The 16,103-nt window shown below is 44.0% G+C and overlaps 1 protein-coding gene across 1 annotated transcript in view; it reads right to left on the minus strand.

The window, feature by feature from the left end:
- Positions 1-16,103, minus strand: part of LOC147692218 (ras-related protein Rab-1B) — a 183,588-nt gene that overhangs the window by 91,964 nt on the left and 75,521 nt on the right. The gene's annotated exons all lie outside the window — the stretch shown is intronic.

A 16,103-nucleotide genomic window follows, 5' to 3' on the forward strand; every position in this document is an offset into this window, starting at 1 on the left:
AAATCCAATATTTTCACCCACTGCTTTTCTTTGGCGTGGAAAACCTTGGGAATCCATTCACCTAAAAATTGTCTACACATAAAAATGAAGCAAGATGAAAGCACTCCTTTTAAAAAGACACTTCACACACAGATACAAATCCTAGTCAAAGTGAATAAGCATATTTGAATCTTGAAACAAAGAGCCAATCAATCACTCCAAAATGGACTGTTTATATTTGTAGGCACTTTAGCCTTTATTTAACTTTCAAAGATCATCAGAGTGGTTTAAATGACGTCGGAGTACATGAAATCAACATTTTAGATGTATATGGGTCTAAAAGTGGAAGCAAGCGAAGCATGCAATGGTGGTCATTTACAAATGGTGGGTCTCCCACGCCAAGAGGAAGACTGGGCATGCCAAATGTGGAGGACACCACATACATTGTTGTGCACAAAACATAGGAAGACAGAGTGTGAAGCTTAGGACCTCTGCAAATAGCTTGACTTAGCACTTGAGACTATACATGGAGCACATAGTTAGAACTATGTTCCATAGCCTATCAGAGGATCTGCACAGTCAGATAAATCTTAAGTCCATAAAATGGCAAATATAATTTGTAATTACAATACACAGTCTTAAAGAAAAACAGTGAAGATGGGAATTGATCATTGTATCTGCAACAGTCAAATTATGTTGTTTTGGTGAGACACTCATACCCTGCATTTGCAACATGAAACGTAACGGGAAGTGCCTAGAGATTACATGGTTCAGAACAAACATGAGGACGTGAAAAGATTAGTCCTGGATGCTGAAGAAAAAAAAAGCCTATTTCATCAACACCAGATCAAATTTACCCTGAAACCAAAAGGAAGACTACTGGGCCTCTAATTCATTCAAAGTTATCTCTGCAATAGAAGGTAACACCATGAATTTTGAGCTAAGCCCTTATAGATTATCAAAAGTTATTAATGCCAAAGTAGACAGGCCCCCACAGTAACTATGTGGATAAACTGCACCACCAGAGCCCTCTATATCATGACCTCCTTTCCTGCCGTAACTCTGTTCTAAGAGAAGCCACACAATCACACATAGAAGTTTAGTGCCTCAGTTGCCTTTAAATGTCATTGTAATTGCATTCATATTTCGCTTATTACTCCAGACGAGGTGCCAACTCGCTTTTCGGCGAGTAGCATACTACTCTGGAACCTGAACAGTTTTAGTTGAGAATTAGTATGGGGAAATATGCAATTAATTTGAGCAGTGGACATGCGAGTCTGTTAGTTGGATTGAAAAGGAATGTGGAGGAGATAGAAGAGGGAAGGGTCTAGAAGGTGTTTTTCTTGGAGATCATAGCAGTAGGAGGAGATCTCGGATAAGTAAAGGGAAGGTTAAGAGAGAAAGAGTCAGAGGGAAGGGTTTAGAAAGGCTAGTTTGGGAGATATGAATAGTAAAAGGTTTGAGATGACACAGGGAGGAGTAGAGGAGGGAAGAGTCTAAAAAAGGGTTATTTTGGGGATCATAGTAGTAGAATGGGTTTTGGGGTGAGTCAGAGAGTGGAGGTAGAGGTTATAAGCAGACAGTGCAGGATCTGAATAGCATACGACTCTTTGCGAAGGGGGAATGCATTCTTGGACAAGTAACAACTGTTTTAACTGTGTTTTTAACCGCTTTTAATAATTAAATTAAGCGCAACTGTGTATTAATCTTTGTTTACTGCACTTACCTGAATGTTCTCTCTGGCCCTCGCTGTTTGTCTTCTCTTTGTCACGCCTCGGCTGCAGTGTCGTTTGAGCAGAGGGAGGGACTAAGCTTTTAACTAACTTCCGCTGTGCTAGCTGTTCACGGAGGTTAGCAGGATAGTCTTGGCGGCTCTCCGGCTATTTTAGACGCATGCCGGAGCGGACATGCAGCATAAGCAGACAGTGGAAGGGTCTGCATAGCATACGACTCTTTGCGAAGGAGGAACGTATTCTTGGAGAAGTAACAACTGTTTTAACTGTGTTTTTAACCGCTTTTAATAAATACATTTTGCGCAATTTTGTGTATTAAGCTGGCTTATATTGCTATATTATATATTATATATATATATATATTATATTGCTTGTATTATTATTGCTCTTACCTGTATTTTCTCTCTAGCCCTCGCTGTTTGTCTGCGCTCTGTTCCACCTCAGCTCCAGTGCCGTTTGAGCGGAGCTATGCTTTTCACTCACTTCCGCTGTGCTGGCTGTTCACAGACGTTGGCAGGCTAGTCTCGGCCGCTCTCCTCCTATTTTAGATGCATGCCGGTGCGGGCTTGCCAAAGGCAAGCCCATCTGCACCCGTCCGCGGCCAGCCGGGGCTAGGGGCCAGAACCCCTGTTTGTTTTGGGGTAAATCAGCACCTGAAATATTCAGAGGTGCAATAAAAGAACTATGTCCTCCGGTTTAGACCCATGTAGGCAAGGTCTTTCTATGAATGTAATGCCATTGAAGTGCACTGACTGCTCTATAAAAACAACTGTTCATAAGGCAGGGCTTGGGGAAAAGCATAAGTTAAAATTGATGCTCATTAATTGTAGGTCTCTCAACAAACAAGTTTGAAATCCACGATTGTATTCTAGAAAATCAACTTGGTGCCAAATTTCTCACGAAAACCTGGTTGAAGGAAGACTCTGCCCCTGAGATACTGGATGCCCTCCGACAGGATTATGGCATCCTTAGACTGGATCGCCTGATTAAGCGTGAGGGAATAATAGCCATGGTCTAGCAATTATCCTTAAAATGTGCTCTGTATATAGCCAACATAGACAATAGTGAAGCCGCCTTCTTTTCGATAACGGCAGCTGATAATCACACAGTCAAGGGCTTCTTGATGTATCGACCTACTGGGGCCGCCACTAATTTTATCTCTAGTTTAGTGGAGCAAATGGTACAACCAGCACTTCGCTATAATAGTTTGCTAGTTTTAGGTGATTTTAACCTACACTTTGACGACACTAATTGTGAAGCTCAATTTCTGTCAGGAACTAGCCGCTCTTCAGCGAATACTTAAATCATCTCTCCCAACACACCAACAAGGCCATATATTAGACCTTATTTTTACTAACTGTTTAGAGCTAGAAATCACATCCTCGATTGCAGTCCCATGGTCTGACCACCATCTCGTTGCTTTTTATATTCCTCTACCCAAAATCCCCCCTATAGCTACAATAGGACTAAGCACCCTACACAGGAGATGGTCTAGATTTAGCTCAGTGAGCTGTATTCAGGCCCTCCAGTAGAGTTGGCTCCTGGGAAAGGAGGGGAAGTGGCATGTAGCTCAGTGGAAAAGTGGATTTCGGAAGCACTGGATGTAGTGGCTCCCTGGACCTCCAGCTTCCCTTATAGACCGACTAAATCAGCACCATGGTTTCATGAAGCCCTAAGAACAGCAGAAAATGTTGTTAGAGTCTAGAACGCACATGGAGGATAGACTTTTCAGACCATAATAAAGACTGCCTACAAGCTAAACTTAAAGCACTACCACTCTTATAAAAAAAAAAAGCATAGTGCCTACTATAATGACATAATAGAGAACGCAGATAACACCATCCTTAAAGATGTGTCCTCGCTTGAGAGAACTGTGGATACAGCTACCAGCTCATCTGAGTCGTGTAACCAAATTGCTGATTGTTTTGCTGAGAAGGTAGTTAAAATATATGATACCTTTCTGGATGAGGCCCTAAATGGGATGCTCTGCCAAACTGATAGGACCTCTGTGGATGGGGCCAACTCCCTCTCTAAATTCTATCCACCCTTACTGGAAGATCCAAAAGGGGTAGCTTTAAGAATTATATCCGGCTTTAAGAATTATATCCGTCTCTCCCCAGATCCAGCTACTCCCAAGATTATGATAGAAAGCCTGGAAATAATACCTTGCATACGGCAGCTTCTTGATCTTTCCTTTTCTGGTGGTGTGGTTCCAAATATATGGAAGCAGGCAATTGTCCTCCCCATACTGAAAAAGCCAGGAGCTGACACAAGTCAGCTGGAGAACCTGCGCCTTATTTCGCTTCTGCCCGGTTTCTCTAAAATAGCAGAAAAGGTGATAAATACAGAACTAGTTGCACATATTAACCGGCAAAATCTACTCCACCTCACACAATCAGGCTTCAGAGCCACGTACTCTACAGAGTCAGCACTGCTCCTTGCTACAGAGACAATACACAGACGTGTGGATGAAGGTCAGACGGTTGCCTTGGTCCTATTGGACCTTAGCGCTGCTTTTGATACGGTACGGTATCCCACAACTACTTTTACAACGTCTTAGATTAGGAGGGCTGGATGAAGCCGCACTAAAATGGATAGCTTCCTTTTTGTAGGATCAGAGCTTCCAGGTTGCACAACGCCCATATATCTCCAAAAGCATAGATCTGTCTCACGGGGTTCCTCAAGGCTCCACTCTGAGCCCAAATCTTTTTACCCTTTACATTGCTCCCCTGGCAGAGATTGTGGAAAGGCAGGGTGTAACCACTATGTCATATGCAGATGACACGCATCTTGTTGTCTCTCTGTCACACGGCTGAGGTAGCAGCCACCAAGTTTTCTTCTTGCATGCAGGACTTGGCGTCCTGGATGACAAATAACTGCCTTAAATTAAATGGTAGTAAAAGAGTGATCTTAGTGGTGGTGAAATCCCTCTCCATTTGGTCATCGGCATGGTGGGCATAGACTCTGGGTCCTACCCCTACCCTAAGAAAACAGGTTAAAAAAAACTAGAAGTCTGGTTAAACTCCACTCTTTCTTTTGAGGCACATACCAGAAGGCTGCAGGGAAGTGCTTTGGAATCCTTAGAATGGTTTGGAAAACTCTGAACATTCTCCCCACCCCAGGTAGGAAAACCATGGTCCACACCCTGTTATCATCTCAAATGGACTACAGAAACGTTCTCTATTTGGGAGCAACAAAAAAATGCCTTCACAGGCTGCAATGTATTCAGAATGTGGCGGCTCGCTTAGTTCTGAGCTTCCACGAAGAGTTTCTACTGGTAAGGCTCTTGATGACTTGCATTGGCTGCCGGTTAAGAAAATAGTTAATTTTAAAGCATTATGCATTAGTCATCGTAGCTTGCAGGGCAGGGCAAAGGGCAGAGTTATCATTATGATTTACTCAACCGTTCTAATCCTACACGCCATCTTAGATCGAACGGGACTTATCTGGTCAAAGTTCCTAAAGTACACAAAGTATGAATGGTTGGGCTACCTGCCTGCCGCTGTCATGAGGGAGGGGGAGGGGTTGGATTGGGGAGGAAACTTAGTTCCCTAGTTGAAACGATGATTATTGTTTATTTGTTATGTAGGGTATTGGTCCTACAAATATAAAAATATAAACTGCATTTGCATTGTTCTAATGGATGAGCAGCACGCTCCCGTGGACATCACAGACTGTATATTGCTTTTAAGATCCTAAATTGTATATTTATATCTGTTGTACCTGATACAGTGGAAGCGGTTTTATTAAAAACAAGTATAAAAAAAAAGAACAACAAGTAGGAATGGGAGTACGTTCGTTCATATATCTGGCAACCAAAAACTGGAATGCACTGCCTCTTTTCTCTGTGCTGAACCAACGGAGACCCTCTTCCGAAAACAACCTGAAAACCTGGCTTTTCCAGCTATAGGTCCTTTTATTCTCTCTCCTCTTCCGAACAGTTAGTCAGTCTCTCACAGTCTCTCTCTCTCAGTCTCTCTCTGATGGCATCCATTTGTCAATGGTTCTGAAGCAACTGAAAATGTGTGGGTTTCCAATATCTTTTCAGCTTTCCAGTTAAAGGAAAGTGTGTGTGTGTCATCTGCATGGTTATAGCATCTGAGGTGAAATTCATTGATCAGTGCTGGTAATTACTTCATGTACATGTTGAAAAGCATGGGTCAGAAGATGAAGCCTTCAGAGACCCCTACTTAAGTGAAGTAGGGTTTAGATGAGAAAGGGGGAGTATGGATGACATTAGTTTCGTTTTGAAGGTAGGATGTGATCCAGTCGAGAGCAGTACCTCGCAGAGCGTTGTCCAGGCTCGACCTGAAAAGGATGGGTAGGTGTGAAGGTCAGGGGTAGTAAGTGCTACATGAATGCAAATGCAAGGACCAACTTACCTGGGTAGAAAAGAGTGAAGGGTGGACAAATCTATAGGGCCAGAAATTCTGAGACACTAGGAACAAAAGTGATCATCATCAACAGAATTTCTTTTAGATTGAGAAGTAGAACAAGGCACCAGGGCATTGACTCGAATGGAAATACCATCAAAAAATGGAGCCACATGTGGTGATTTAAACAGAGAAGGTTGGTCAGAAAGATACATAAAAGAATGTTGCTAGTTAGCCTTTAACTGTGACAACGTCCAGAGCTGGCTATGTAAGGGGCAGTGCAAACGTCAGGACATTGGTTGTAGAGGTTTAAAAGGATTAATATCTTACAACATACCAACTGAAAACACTTAGTAAAGCAGTCTGTGTAGCTGGACTGTATTGCAGGCTTTGTTGGCTGCCAAGATGATCTTTTCAGACCTCATCAGGAAGGGAAAATTAAGTTAGTTGGCATTTCCCAATCTCCATGCATGCAGCTGAAATGTCTTGCTATTTGGTTGGAGGACCAAACCACCAATGGGAGAGCATGTCGACTCAGGGAGGAAGAGGTGGCTAAGTGCAGATTGTAACATCTTCATACCAGATCCTCCTCACCCAGTCTAGGGTAGCAATCAGTTGAGCATGATCCTCCCATTGTTTCCATGCTGGATAGGAGTGGGATCGTCAGGAATTCATACCATGGGCCATAAGCCCAGCTGAAGCTAGGGAAACCACCTGACGGGAAATGTATGGCACAAAACAGAGGGCACTTCATGTTCGAGACATTTATGAATGGAAACCTCTACCTGGAGAAATCACACCTGACACTGAGATGTAGCTCCCATTGTTAGTCCTCAAGGAAGAGACAACTGAGGGCATCTGCTCTCATATTTAGGAATCCTGAAAAATGGCACGACTGGGAAAACTTACCGCCACTGCGCCCATGTCTGCAGACTAATCATCGCCAAACATAGGGGCCACAACCCCATTCTGCCCAGTTTGTTGTTATACAAGATGGTGCTGATGCCGACTGATAGAATCTGTACACAGTCCTCTGGCACGGAAGGGAGTATGGCCTTCAACAAAGGTCGGGCACAACCAGGCTCGAGCCCATGAGCAGACACTGCTCCCACATGGACCAAAGGCTTTACATGAGCATGTTGCCACAATAAGCACCCTAGCACATTGAGAAGCATCCTTGAGTATAATAGTCTGAGGCTGCAGAAGGAGAAATGTTAACAAAACCCCCACAGTTTGCAGGGGTTCGTCCATCAGTGCATAGGGACAAAAAGTGTGAGTCACCTAGAGCAGCCCTAAGGTATCTGGATTATGTCAACTGCAGGGCCCAAAACGGGTTCTTCCCAAGCACAAATTATAGTGTCCGAGAGGCCGTCAATGAATCACAGTAGGGGTCCCCAGAACGTGTGGATGATTGCACGGTCTTAGTCAGAATGTTAGCCTTCACTTTAGCAAAAGGCAAAGTCAGTTCAGAGGCCCCTGCATCCTGGAAAATGAATGTTGTAAAAGTTGAGACCTCCTCCAAAACACAGCCAGAGAGGTAGAAAGAGTTACCTTTTGGTGAAGTATCTAGGTCACTAGTATTTTATAATTCTAACTAAATGCCAGGATCAATATTATAATGCAGCATCCTAATGGGAGTTGAAGTATTCGTCAAGCATGCAGGAGGGAACTTTCCCCCTATGGGCCTTTTCTCAAAATCACCTTGTCTCCCACTCCCCGACAGCTTTTGATCCATGGAGGGCTGGTGTTCCAGGCTGTATTGTCATGCCCAGAACCCAAACACCACATCCACACAATGTTCCTTCCGTCATCAGAGTGTGAAAAACAGCCCTTCTTCTGGCACTTTGTACAAGGCTTGAATCCAGATGTTCTTTGAGGTGACATTTGAACAAGTCGCTGTTAAAAGCTGAAGAATTAGTCAGTGAGACACAGAGAGAGCTTCACTCCTCATCATAGAAGTGTGGATAAAAGGACATGAGGTCACAGCACCACCTGAAATCTAATACACCTTGGTAGAGTCATGCAATTGGTGGCACTGGGCATTCCTGGCCAGGGAAAATGTTTTCAAGCCCAGTCTGAACCCTGAAGGAGCCTTCATAAGGTGAGGAATCTACAGGAAGATACAGCCATCAGAAAGAATGATTTTCGTCATGCAATTCTTTCATTGGGAAGTACTTAGTGGCTACAATATCTTCAATTAAATTAATTTAAGTCCACCTTCCTACATCAGCTTTTATTCTCTCCTCCATTGTTTCTGGCCAGGGAAATAGTAGCCCTTGCCCTTACTGGGCAGTGCAACCGCTCCCTCATACCTGCGGTGTCACTGATAACCAGAAACAAGATTTGCATTTGCAGCAGATGACTCTGTTGATAGTAATTTTCACCAGATCTGTGTTACTTGTAAAGGACTTTGAAAAATAAATCAATAGTTTTCATCCTCCAACTCCTACAACATTCCTGATCATATAATCAAGCTGTTCAACTCAGAATGATCAAGAACAGGGAGGTACTGCCCATTTGATTCAGTTACATTTCTTGGCAGCATTTAATACCGTTTCCCATTCTACACTTCTTTCCCCCCGATTATCTAGCAACGGGATATAGGCCAATGAGCATGCATGCATCATCCTTCCGTACTGGTCATACTCGAGCAATTACTCTTCATCCTTTCCAATTGACCCGTATATTGCTCACTTTGAACCCTTAAAGATTCTTTTCTGAATTTTACTTGTTTCAATGTTTGTGCATCCTTATAGTCCAGCTTTTCCACTTACGTGGGCTTTCTGTCTTATCCTAGCAATTAAGAGCAAATATAATGATAATTTGATGCAAACTCTCAACTGATCCATTTAAACTTTCATAATTGCATGCCTTTGTTATCAGTCTAGATAAGAGAATAGTTCCAGCAAGCAAAACTCTGCTAAAAAACAGCGTCTTGATTGGGTGAACCCTCATTTCTGTGGCCTAAAGAACAGGGTGTCTTCCGCAGCCACCCTTGTGGACTCAAAACTAAATTTTGGCATACTTCCGGATACTGCCTCATCTTTTGCCCAAATAATTAAGGTCACTTATGTGCACTTATATATAGATGCCGGGAAAACGTATTACTCCCTTTCCTTTTTCCTGACATTTACCAGTGATGCAGGAAGTCACTTTTTTCTGCTGACTTTACTATAGTATGACCCCGTATCTTGGGCTTCCTTCCTAACTGTTAAGCAGTCTTCTAACTGTATAAAATGTTTTGACACTTCTCTTACTGAACCTGCCATTCCATGCTTCAATTTTCAGCCTTTTAAAAGATTGTATGGGATACACATTGTGAAAAGTGGTCTTTTTTAAGACCCTCTCGATCTGTCACAAGGCTATGAGAGGCAAAGGACCAGCTTTACTTCAGACTCTCTTTATTTCTGTAGTCTCCATCTCAAACTCATCACTTCTCTGCTATCCTTCTACGTCTGACTAAATTCAGGAGAGTGCAAATATCTTACTGACAAATCTAATAAACATTAACTAATGATTAAAGTAAACATTGTATACATTTTCAAAATATATAAATAGAATGTAGTCCAAAAAAGTAAAACATTCTCCATGGAGGTACTTTGAAACCACTAAATAAATGCAGGGCCACTGGAAATGCACGATTCTGGGGCCGCTGCATTTACCACATAATTATGAATTTGCTGCATTTGTCACATAATCAACAATCTGTTGCATAATCTGCAAATTTCAGCCCAACAAAACTGTTTCTAGCTCAAACGAATCAAAAGTTACTACAAACGCTGCAACACATGATGCTGTGCAGCAAAAGGCCCTTCGCAAAGGTTGGCTTATAACATTTCTCTTGCTTATTTCTGTATTTGCATGTCAAAGTGGTAGTAATAAGGTGAAACCTCTGCCCTGATTATGTTAACATTAAGCATCATATGCCTTTTCCTGCTGTACAATTTAGTCAACCCTGCCGCATAATTCCAGTGGCCCAGCATATAAATATACAACCGATCCAGGAGTACTGATGCACACTGCTGTCCGGTTGTATATCTGTAAATCAGCTTCTGTTGTAACCCTGCAGTTTACAGTACATTCTAAGCACTTGCAGTTCAAGTAGGTTCATTGTTACCCTTCCATGGATGATTGCTATTGAAGAAAACGTCAGTTGAAAGAGGTCACAAAACAGTACAATCAACTATACTGCTTGGGTTTTACGAAAAATTTAAGAAACCTCATCCAAACTCCAAGTCGAGAAAAAGTATTTCTTTGAAAATTAAACACATAACAAGGTATCAGTCATTTTAGTCATAATAATTATACCAGTAGCTGGACATGGGGTTGCTTTTGTGATATTTACTTTGTTGTTGTGTATCCTGAGTCCCTAACCCGCACCATCTCCTAGAACAAATGTAACCTGCTTAACCTTGGAGACGGAGGTGCCCACAAACTTAATTTGGGTACCCTATTTTAAAGCATCAATATTACTGCATTCACCTCTGTGGCACAAGCAGTGATACACAGTGTGTACAAGGGATATTGCTCAATGATCATGGATGGACAAAGAACCCAAGGACAGTGCTCACTAATGAGGCGGGAAGAGGGCTTTCTCTTTGCATCTCCTCTTTCTTCCCCAAGGAGCTATGAGATTATATATGAGTCCCTGGTCTTTGAAATTTTTAATGAAGCAGGAGATGGGTTACTGAAGAGTGATAGGAAACTCTGCTATACATCAATTCGGGAAGAGAATTCCATTCACAGAGTAGGAAGGCAGAATGCAGAGACAGCACTCATTCTGTTTGCAAAGACATTTTTGGGACTTTCTGAAAGCTGACCTGGGTATGCATTCTGCCTATTGCTCTGTGGATTATAACTCATATTTGTGTGCCTTCTATTTGCGCTGGCTTTCCTGTTTGAGGGTATCCAGTATGCCTTTGTCCCTCCTGTGGAGCATACCCTGTTTCCTGTATTCTTCCACATGCGCTCGCTTTCTCTACACAGGCTTCTAAATTTTGTTCTCATCTCATCACATCTGCTGTTCTCCTCTTATCACATCTGCTGTGCATTCAAAGACAGAGGCCAAATGTCGGGCTCTGTTTTCCAAGGGAGCTTGGTGTTTACTTTTCTTTCTTGGATTTCAAAGTAATAGGATTTATCTGGCGTTCTGGGAGTGCGAAAGGAAATGCTCACAACAAAATTTAAATGTTGGTAAACAAACTGTGCAAATATTTTGGAAAACATCCGAATTAGGAAAGCACAAATGAAGCAATTTTTTGGGGGTAATTCTGCAGTGTGGTCGAAACCAATATTTTAATACGATTAAAACAAATCAATACACTAAATGATGCCATTTCCACACATTATCGTTTGAGAACTACAGAGTTTCATCAGTAAAACGGTATGTCTGTGCAAATGTCAGTCATTTCAATTGAAAATGTGTTGTCTGTAATGGCATTGCACTACCCCACCATGCACACTTGACTTCACGACACCCCATGCCCGTCAAAACACTTTACTTCACTCTAAGACAGTCCACTTTACGCCAATTCACAACACTGTGTTACTCTACTACACTATATGCCACTACACTCAATGGCAGTCCACAACACTTTACTCCACTCTATGCCCATCCACCTTATGGCACTCCATGCTACTCTAAGACACTCGACAGCACTCCTATGTCATTCTATGACACACCATTCTATCCCACTCTACTCAATGCCAGTCTATGACACTTTACTCAGACCCTCCAGGATTTCGCGATTTGGCGCAAAATCTGCACTTTTGTAAAAATTCAGCAATTTTTACAAAAGTGCCCACGAAATCCGCACTTTTGTAGAAATCGCTGCATTTTTACAAAAGCCGCTATATCCTGGGGGGTCTGCTAGCCCGAATAAGTCAATTTGTTATTAGGAGTGTGACATGCACCGAGCTGCGACGTGTCTCCCAGCATGGGTCATGTGTCAATTGTCAATTTGCATGAAGTGACAACAGCTTTCCAAGTACCCGCTTGCCATCCAGCATCTCTCCTGTAACCAGAGAACCTGGCACTCAGCTGTAGACAAAGGAGTCATCATTACCGTCGCTGGTGGACCAACACCTCCCCCCTCCCTCCTCCCTCACCCCCCACACCCAGGAGGCTGCTATTGCCGAAGTTGGATGAACACTTAACCAGCCCGGTCATTCAGTTTTCTTCAGCAATGAGATCCAAGTGGTGGGCCTCTGCCACAACTCTGCTCACACTCGTGCGACTGCGAAGGGCACACAACACCCATCCACAACTTTGCTGAGGCATATTCACACAGACTTTCCAGAGTGTCTTACGCTAGTACTGCACGTTGAAGGGAGTCAGAGTTTATTTATGAGTGCTTTCACTTTAAAAGAAGTATTGGGTGCCGACACAAACTCTATTGCAAGACACAAACTGACCTGACATGAGTTTACCTGCATAAACCGGGTAATAAACTCTCACCTTGCCAATTCTAGCCCTAGGTTTTCCTGCAGTAGGTTGGTAGCTGCAGCCACTGAGATAGATTGATGTAAAAGTGCTAAGAAATACATTTGAAGCATGAAAATTAGGACACTTGCCTCAAATTTGAATAACGGCACTTTGGTAAATATACCAAAGGTAGTGACAAGAGCCTGTGTTTGGGGGAGGGGAGCGAAGAGAAGATGCATGGTGAGTGCTACAACAATCAGACTCAGAAAACCGCTGTCGTCATATTGGAATAGATTGTATAGAGGCATTGGGCGCTCACCAACTCATGTGTTGGTAGACTGGGAGCTGCCATGTTAAAATCACGTAGTGCACCAGACGTAGTGGCTGCAGTACTAGCTGGAAAAAAACTCCTGTACAGTGAGGAGGTGTTGTTGCAACAACAGGGGAAGGATGGGACGGGGAGCAAGATACAATAAAATATGGACAGGAAAGAAATATTCCTTCCTAGTTGTAGATTTGCTGTGAAACTGCAGCAGCCCATAATTGTGAAGCACACGCTTGAGGGAAACAAAGTGTCTACATTGTAAAGAAACTAAATCTACATAGCATCATTTTGTTAAATAACAAAAAGAAAACTAAGATATCTGTGTTGCTTGTAGGAAAAATGGCCACATAAAATGCGGCAAAATTGCCGCTAAATTTCCATATTTGTGCCGCTAAATTTCCATTTTTGTGCCGCTAAATTTGCTAATCCATGCCGCTATATCCTGGGGGGGTCTGTTTATTTATTTTGAGAATTTGTAAAGCGCAGCTGTCACCATTGCAGGCATCCTGGTGCTGAAAGATCAGAGGAGACGGAAGTAAAAACACAGGGAGTGAGAGCTTAAAGGCGGACTAACAGGGGAATAGCCAAGTTTTAATCCTTCTTCTAAACGGGAGGAGTTCAGTGAGGTGCCTAATCTCGACAGGGAGAGTGTTCCATAGTCTGGCAGCTGCCACCTCGAAGGATCTACCTCCGGCTCTGACTTTCCTGAATCTGGGTACGACTACCAGTTTGGCATCAGAGGATCGAAGCTGTCTGGTTGGAGTGTCCCAGGCAAATTTAGGTTGTAAGGGGGCTGGGCCAGAACCATGGAGAGCCCTAAAGACTATACAGAGGGCCTTAAATTGTATCCTCTGTCTTATAGGTAGCCAGTGTTAGAGGCGGCAGACCCGAGAGCAGAGGACGGCCCGGGACCAGGGTTCGATTCCCGGCGCGGCAGGTTTCTGGACCAGGGTCCGCGGACTCGATAATTCTCTCGCCTCGGTGCCCACTCTGATCAGCGATCACACTCGGCAACTCTGGGCATTAGCTTGCCTCATCTTCACTAACGGCCCCACCAGACCGCCGGGGATGCCTGGTCTCACCCTGGAGATACCCATTAAGGGACCATCTCTCAGGGAAGCCAGGAAGGGTTTCGCAGCGGTCGAAGCGCCTTGGGACCCTCCGGGTAAGTAGTGCGCTATATAAATGCCTATACATTTACATACATTTACAGTGCAGCTTTGCCAGGGCGGACGGTCCATGAGATCTTCTCGGAAGCCCCAGAGCCAGCTTAGCAGCTGCTGATTGGACCCTCTGGAGCCTGTCCAACAGGAACTCAGGGGACCCAAGCAGGAGGGCATTACAATAGTCCAACCTGCTAAGGATGGTACATCTAACCACTTGGTCGCGAGCATGGGTAGGTAAGAGGGGCAGAACTTTCCTTAGGGAACGAAGGATGGCAAAACAACAGGCCGACGTTTTTTGAACATGCGTCTCCATACTGAGCCTATGATGCAACATGACCCATAGGTTACGAACTGATTCCACCGGCCGTATATTGGACCCTATTTCCAGGGGCCAAAAGTTGTTTGGAAACGGTCGGGAAATCCTAGTTCCGGCACTGAAGAGCACCTCCGTCTTCCCTGCGTTGAACTGAAGGGAGTTGTCCTTTAGCCACCGAGACGTGTCACGCAGACAATTGTGTAGGACCTCCACAGGAGTTGAGTCCTCTCCTTCCAAGGAGAGGATCATCTGCGTGTCGTCGGCGTAGTTGATAATCCTGATGTTGAAGCTTTTGATGAGTAAAATCAGAGGTCTGAGGTACAAGTTAAAAAGTATTGGGCTAATTGCTGAGCCCTGAGGGACCCCATGCGTTACCAGGGAAAAGGCTGACTGGAAAAGTGGCATGGATACTGCCTGCTGCCTATCCTGCAAAAATGAATTAAACCATTGCAGCGCAGTGTCTCTCACTCCCGCCTCAAACAGCTGCCTCAGTAGAATCTTATGATTCACCGTGTCAAAGGCGGGAGACATATCGAGCAGGATCAGGAACGCTGCCTGCCTTCTGTCTGCACGCCTTTGAAGCTCATCCATAGCGGTGATGAGGGCAGTTTGGGTTCCATGGGCAGGCCGAAAACCAAATTGGTCCTCATCTAGTAATAGATGACGTTGCAGATGGTCGGAGAGAGTGTTGCTAACTAGACGCTCAACAACTTTGGCAGGGAAAGGCAGCAGGGAGATGGGCCTATAGTTTTTTGAACAATCAGGGTCTAGGGAGGGTTTTTTTAACAAAGGAGAAACTAGCGCCCGTTTCCACTGAGCTGGAACGGTGCCAGTCACCAGGGATTGGTTACAAATTTGGTGGAGTGAGGGGAATAGTTCATCCTCAAATTCCTTCCAAATTTTGGGAGGCACCGGATCCATAGGAGACCCGGAGGCGATCCCCCTAGCTAACTTAGTGAAGGCCTCATAAGTAAGTGGTGGGAATTTGAGTAACGTTTCCTTCGTAGCCGTGGCAGGGCCAGCCAATCGGTCCACCGGAGAGCCAGGTCTCAGGTCGGAGGGAGGGAGGGACGAGATCCAGAGGAGTGTCCAAGTCTTTAAGGATGAGTTCAATTTTTTCCTTGAAAAATACAGCAAGGTTGTCGCATAGGTCTTGGGACGGGACGATCGCATTCTTGGAACACTCCGGATTGGAGACGCTATTTAGTATATTAAAGATACTCCTGGAATTGTTGGTGGTGTTGCACATCAGAGAGGAATAGTATTCTGTTTTAGATTTTTTAATCAGATTCTTGTAAGCAAGGACCTTATTTTTCCACACCTCTTTAAAGGTATCATTATAGTCGCGTCTCCACCTTCTCTCAGCTTGTTTGCATCCCTGTTTTAGGTTTTTTAGGTCATCATTAAACCAGGGGGCGGAGTCTTTACCCTTACAGCTGCGTGTTTTTAGAGGGGCATGGGCATCGAGGACCGTTGTGATTCTAGTACAGAGAGAGGCGTAGTTTTCGTCTATATTCTTATTCATATTGAAGAGCTGTTCCAAATGGAACACCTCACCGATGGGATGCAGACGTGAGAGAGCCCTCCAATCTCTGCACTTAAATTCCCTAGTCAACACAGGAGCCTTGTGAGGGCCGCCGTTCGTGTGAATAAAAAATTTAATGAGTGAGTGGTCTGTCCAATCCATAGGTAAGGTTTCCCCCATCGCCACCAAGTCGGGTGCCGCGAAGACCAAATCTAGGAGATGACCCGCTTTGTGGGTGGCTTTAGTAGCCAGTTGAGAAAGA

Source organism: Lissotriton vulgaris, chromosome 9, assembly GCF_964263255.1.
Source record: "Lissotriton vulgaris chromosome 9, aLisVul1.2, whole genome shotgun sequence".
NCBI classification, from domain to species: Eukaryota; Metazoa; Chordata; class Amphibia; order Caudata; family Salamandridae; genus Lissotriton; species Lissotriton vulgaris.